This window comes from Gossypium raimondii, chromosome 10, assembly GCF_025698545.1.
Source record: "Gossypium raimondii isolate GPD5lz chromosome 10, ASM2569854v1, whole genome shotgun sequence".
Lineage (NCBI taxonomy): Eukaryota > Viridiplantae > Streptophyta > Magnoliopsida > Malvales > Malvaceae > Gossypium > Gossypium raimondii.
The window spans coordinates 12,657,205-12,664,113 of NC_068574.1; the positions used below are offsets into that span (position 1 = coordinate 12,657,205).

General features: G+C 32.5%; 1 pseudogene; it reads right to left on the reverse strand.

Moving 5' to 3' along the window:
• Positions 1-1,019: 1,019 nt before the first annotated feature.
• On the reverse strand, positions 1,020-4,298 carry LOC105777703 (growth-regulating factor 1-like; annotated as a pseudogene).
• Between the last annotated feature and the right edge of the window lie 2,611 nt (positions 4,299-6,909).

The window sequence follows — 6,909 nt, forward strand, 5'->3', positions numbered from 1 at the left end:
TAACAAAATTAATAATCTAACAAAATAACTTTCAAATAACAAAATTACTAACAAAACTCTTCATTCTATTTAAAAAGAAATAAACTAAAATACTTTATCCTTCTTTTTGTTTTCCTTTCTTTCTTTCTTCTCTCCATCTTCTTACTTCTGTTCTGCTAAAATTTTTGGATATCTCCTACTAATTTGATTTTCAGGTGGGTATAAATAGGAGAAAAGTTAAGCACTCATGCCGCCTATCAAGTAAGAGCTACCAGTGGCGCCTATCAGATAGGCACCACCTATCCCATACCACATTCGTATATATACACGGGTCATGTACTGAACCGGAAAAAAATAATACAAGTGGTGGCGCCTTTCTCAAATAATATTTAAAAAAATTATTATAAAAAAAGGTGGTGACGTCTATGAGAAAGGCTCCACCCAAAAAACATATTATTTTCTTAATTAATTCCACTAACAACCCATTTCCGAAATTAATTTTTTTATATTATTTATGTAAATTAACGGAAAGCACATGTTTTCATCCCCCACTTTTACTATTTCTAATCTTCGCTTCCAATTTGGTTTTCTTTTTATTCAATTTCATCTAGTTTGGTTTCGTTGGTTTATTTTTACTCAAATTCAAAAATGGTAAATTATATCAACTTAACCAAAATTTGTTTCTTAATTAAATCTTTTGATTTTATAATATATTATATTAGAAAAAGAAACTTGAAAAATATTATATAAAGATATATATAGATCAATCATCCAATTATTTGACTTCCGTCATTGCACATTATTTAATTTGGGGTTTAAGTTTTTAGTGATAATTTACCTAAGAATCAAACTTCTTAAAATGATCATATAAAATTAAATATTTATGAAAATGGTGAAATGAACACCAAACCTTTGCTTTTCCAAATGCTATATATCAAATTTCAATCTAATTAGACTATTATCTCAATATTTTCATAAAAGTTTAGACAGTTATCTAAATACTTTCATAAAAGTTTATATCCTAATTTGCACATTTAACCTTTAAAATATATATACATGAATTGTATTTCTTTCCAAACTGAAACATCGTTGATTACAGGCCAAAAATCTTAGGAAAAATGAGACAATTAATAAGATAAGATAATAAAATCAATTCTCAAACTATAGATATACTGATGCACCCACAAATCCAAATGAGCTAAGAATGTTCAATATTTCCTAGAACAATCAAGTTAAAAGTTGACCAAAGATTGAAAGAAAATTCATTAGACAAACACAAAGTTCTTCAAAGATTCTTCTAATCAAGCTCTCCTCCAGGCTTAGTTCTTCTCCCAACTTCCCATCTTTAGCTTCGGATTACAGAAGGAATCAAAGTTGAACTTACAAGAGTCGAGCTGAGCACATCATCGCAAAGGCTCGCTCTGTCACAGGACTTCTTATTCTCTTATATACAATTGTTCCCAGAACTGATATCAGAAAGTGATCCGAAAGGTGTCGTCTGCAGCAGACCTGTTGGTAATGAAGATCGTGCATGTGGGCTGCCGGACCAACCTTCGGATAAGAGACTTAGTGCTGATGAGTTCTTGCAGGTACCCGCATTGCTCCCCATGTTGGCTAGGACCTCTCCTAAAGGACCTCCCATTGAACTTCCCCATGATATTGGTATCCACTCTGCTTGGTTTTGGTTCAGAAATCACTAATGTCGTTTTTCACTACCGAGCCCATTTGGATTGGATCGAATTCCCGAGATAAGCTAAGAGGTGAAAGGGCAAGCTTCTCTTGTGCAGGTGAGGACGAGGATGATGAGAACTCGGAAGATGTCATAGGAATAGACATAGAGAGTTGGGTCCAGTCCGATCTTAACTCCCCTGGCCAAGTAATGACGGAGTGGATGGATTCATCCTTGGGCCAGTCATCGAAGAATTGGTGAAGCAGATTTTGGTCTAGGGTTTCTTGATCAGTAGTGAAGTCTAGGTATGGACCATACTCTTTGGATTCCACGATCGAGCTTCTATGCAACAGATTAACAAGAGAATCATAGGCAACATGTCCAAAATCTGATGGAGAGAATTCTGCAAACGGAACACCTTGTTTTGTAATCATAAACGTCGAGTTGTTGGACTTCAGGTTGGTGGTGGAAGACATCACAGACGATGCCCACGGATCTTGTATTCTGCCACACAAACATCCTCTTCGTTTAGAAACAACTTAAAAGACAGTCGAAATAATGAACATGATTAAAGATCAAGAATTTCGATTTTAATCAGCAATGTATCCGATTAACCAAAGTCGAAAAAGAAATAATTGAAAACGCTCCAAGAAAGAGAATCCTAAGTCCCAACTAGAAGGTGTTGTCAATGTCACCAAAGTAAAAATGAAACAATGGGGATCTACTTTAAAGTGAAAAAGAAAGGAGAAGAAAGTATCCCTATTCCAACTGCTCAAAGCAATACCATCCGATAAATCACTAAAGGAATAATACCAATGCAAGCAAATAAAGCAAAATCTCGAATGCATGATCGATATTTTTGTTACCTGTTGACAAGGGCATCCGCAGAATGATGGGTAGCACCAGATTGCAAGTTCTTAAACTGGTGCTGCTGTGCAATAGCGAGGCTGCTGGATGCACCGCTGCCAGTTATCACTGATGTCGACATTGAGGAAGACATCGGCACCACCTTTGGATTAGTGGTCCCAGAGGCAGCATGGCCAGTCTGGCCTTCCACAGGCTTTCTTGAACGATGGCGGCCCCTGTTTATGTGCCTTTCACAATACTTTTGGTTGGCAACAGCATCCTGAGAGCACCGCCATTTCTTTCCATCAGTTCGACGACACCTCTCCGGCTCAGGGTCAGTGCTGCCAGAGTACCCCAGATGGAAAGAGCCCCATCCCACTACATATAATTTTTTTTATAAACCAAAAATAACCATCCATTGGTCAATATTAAAGACAAGCAAGCACATAGAAAAAAAGGGAAAAAAAATACCTTGTTACATTTTAGCTAAAATTACTTTTAATTTGTGAAAAAAAGAAAGAAAGGGAAACAGAAAACTTCGAGATCATTGCATAAACTGTAAGACATAACTACAAAATCCAAAATTTCCTGTTACAAGCAGCAAAGTCAAATAGGATACAACAGCAATACATGGAATCTAACAAGGACTAGAAAAAGAAAGAAAACCCAAATAGAGGATTCAAAAACAGAGAAACAACAAAGAAGAGATCTAAGTACAAAAAAGATATTAAACTTACATGAATTGGGAGGCAAAGATCCAGCAGGAGAGCTGGTGAAGCCATAAGGATAAAGTGACTTCTTGAGAGGGTTGAGCAAATTGGAAGGCACTGCCACATTAGAAGTGATGTATTTGTAGATCAATGCCTGGTGTTCTAACTCAATCCATTGAGATGGAGTAAATGGTCCTCTAACACCATTAAAACCCCCACGCATGCTTGCATTTAAGCTTCCAGAGCCATAACCTGAAACCACAACATTCAAAGGCTTCACTTGCCTCCAACATTTATTGGACATCAATATGCCATAAACCCTTAAAAAAAAGACCAAACAGTGTCTTATGGCAAGAAACTTGAAATTTCTACTAGAAAACAAATCTACTTGAACATTTAAGTAGCCCCATATTCAGCACCTAGAAAAATCAGAAACCAAAACAAACCCACCAAAGAAGCAACCTTTTGGACCCAATCCATCAAAAAAAGTTACCTGCATTTCTAGTATATGAGGAGGGTGTAGGTTGACAGTAAGAAAAACCACTGTTTTGTGTACTTATCTCCAAAAAGTCACCATCTTTGATGTTGATAAAAGGAACTTCAGAATTGAGTGAAGAGAAGCAGAGCATGTGCTCATGGGGGCCAGTGTCAGCTAAGACCAAAGAATTAGATCTCAACAAAGGAGAAGGTTGATGCAATGGCATTGTCTTGGGAGTCAGCAAATCACCACTTCTTTGCAACTTGGAACACTTGCAGTGATCTTCAGATCTTTCTAGCTTAGGCTGAGGTTGAGATGGAGCTCCGTTTTCAGGACCCAGAATACCATCCAAAACCGGAACCCCAAAATCCATTTTGGAGAAGGAACCAATCAAAACAGCCTCTGAAAAGCATGAGTTGAAGCTTTGAATAATAACAAGCGTTTGAAAAGGGATAAAGAGAGCCACATCTTTAAAGGGTGATCTTCATGTCTGTGTTTTATGGGTTATTTATTTCACTGCTCATAGTTGATTTTTAGTAATCTTGAGATTTAAAAAAAAAAAAAAAAGGAAACTGAGAGGGAACGACAAAAGCTATAGTTCCAACAAACCAAACACAGTAACCACATCTCAGCCATGCCAATGCTAGTACTTATTTGTTTATTTATTTATTCGGTTTATTGTTTTCTTCAAGAAAGGACAAAGTTACGGATTTCTCCTTGTACTAAAGGAGAAGACTTTAAAACTTTATATTATTTTATAAATATCAAAATTATACATGTATTATAGTTTAATTTGCAATTCTATATATGAAAACTGATTTTGTGCGATTTTATATATGGAATTTTGATTTGATCTAATTCTTGTAAATTATTAACATAATTACTGATACATCATTTTATGTTTATATATTACATACATAAATAATTATATTTATCTAATATAAAATAAATTGATGTATTTATTTATTTAAAATTATATGATTAAATCAAAATTAAAGTTTCAAGTATACATTTGAATCACAATTAGAGTTTCATATGTATAATTGCACCAAATTAAAGTTCATGTATACAATTGCATATTAAATTGAAGTTCATGTATAATTTTAATATTTATCTCTTTAAATTTTTTATCATTTTAAGTAGTTTTTTTGGGAGAATTAGGAAAAAATGTTGTTTTTAAAGTAAATTAGTAAATTAGGTCATTTTTCTTGAAATTTAAGGAAATGAGTTGTTTTTGGAGAGAAAAATCAAAAACACGTATTTTAACAACTCAATTTTTTAGTGGTGTCAAAAATTACGATTTCGAGATGTCATTTTCGTAAACCGTGTTCGTGGCTAGTATAGAAATATATTAAAATTTGATCTGGTAATTTTGTTTAATTGATAGTTAATTAAGGTACAAGTGTAATGATCCTACAATCAGTGGTACTAAAAAATGCGGTTTCAGGATCTCATTTTCGTAAACTGAACTATTAAATATTTATTATATAGGTGAATTTAATTTTAAATAGATAATTTTTTTTGAATTAGTATTTAATTAAGGTATAGAGACTAAATTTTAAAAGTATTAAAAGTTCAATTTCTATAGATTTTAATCAAAAAACGGACTAAGGACTAAAGTGACAATTATACCACCTTAGGGATGATAGTGGACGTGTAACAACCCATTTTTTAGTGGTGTTAGAAACGGTGGTTTTGGGGCTACAAATTCGACGAGTGAGCTCGTAAATATTATTATTTAATATTTACGAGTCAAATATAGAATTACGTTAAAATTTGATTTAATGATTTTTGTTAATTGAACAAATAATTAGGTTCAAGTGGCATTTCTCTAAAGTCAAGTGGTTTTAGAAAATGAGGTATCAGAACCTCGTTTCTGTAAACCGAGCACGTAAATATTTTTATTAAATATTTACGGAGTGGTTATATAGATGTATTGAAGAAAATTTTAATGTTTAAATAGCTAATTAAAGAAAAATGACTAAATCGTAAAAGTTGCAAAATTTATTTACTATTGATTTTTATTAATTAAATGGCTTGTTTTGTTAATTGGAGAGGACTTATATGATAATTAAACCATAATGAAAAAGATTCAAAATTATATGTTTTATAATATTATTATTGAATTAAACAAATGATAAAATAAATTATAAAAAAAAAAAAAACATATCATCTTCTTTATTTTTGAAGTCTTCAACCGAAACTCGATGGCTTTAGCCTCTTCAAGCTTTGGTCTTGCTTTTTCTCACGCATGTTAGTTCTTTGGCTATCAGTTTTTCGTAAATTTTTATATTTTTGAGTTCGTTTTAGCTTAATCTAGCTAATTCAGAAATTAATTCATAAAAATGTTAAATGTTTAGAATTATGTCATTGTTGAGTTTGAGGTCTTTTTGAAGTTTGGTGGTAGATATATAAGTTTGATAGTTAAATAAGATTATTTTGTAAAGTGATTTTAGTAATTTTAATGTTTAAGGATTAAATTGTTTAAATAGGAAAACTTCATGGAATTTTAGTGAAATTTTGATAAAGGTGGGTTGAGTAGGGACTAGGTAAAATTGAATAGCATGGTTTTTCTTTATTTGTGGTTAATTTGTGAGTTCGAGTTTAGAGACTATATAAATGGTAAAATATTAGGGTAATTTTGTAAAATGATGATGGAAGGATTTAATTGTATAAAACTGCTTATTTAAGTGTTGGAATTGTATTAATTGAATGAAAATTATTATCTAGATCAAGAAACAAACCAATCGGATTTAAATCGAGGAAAAACTAAAGTATCAGACTAGTTATTGGCTCTGTTTTTGCAACTGTTTTAGTCGAGGTAAGTTCGTATAATGGTTAATTCATTACTTGTAGCTTTGTTTAAATGTTAATGAATAATTATGTTAGTAATATCTTAAATTATTATTATGTGTTATATGCTTAATGAGATTGAATGGTTAAGGTGATTAATTGACAAATTGTAGAAAATGTAAATTTCATGAATATGTATATGAAATGTTATATCGAAAAAGGAATTAAAGGATATGTAATTTTTCCTGTGTGAATCTTGTGAATACTTAGGATACAAATGACATGTCATTTAGGGTTATACGATTTTGGGTGCTAGTTTTAGATGTCTTACCGATCGCTGAGGTCTTGCATTTGTTGTGGATTCTCCATAGGTCGTGTGAGCAGCATCGTGTGGCTTAACATCCCGACCTATAGCTCATGTGATTAGGCCCACT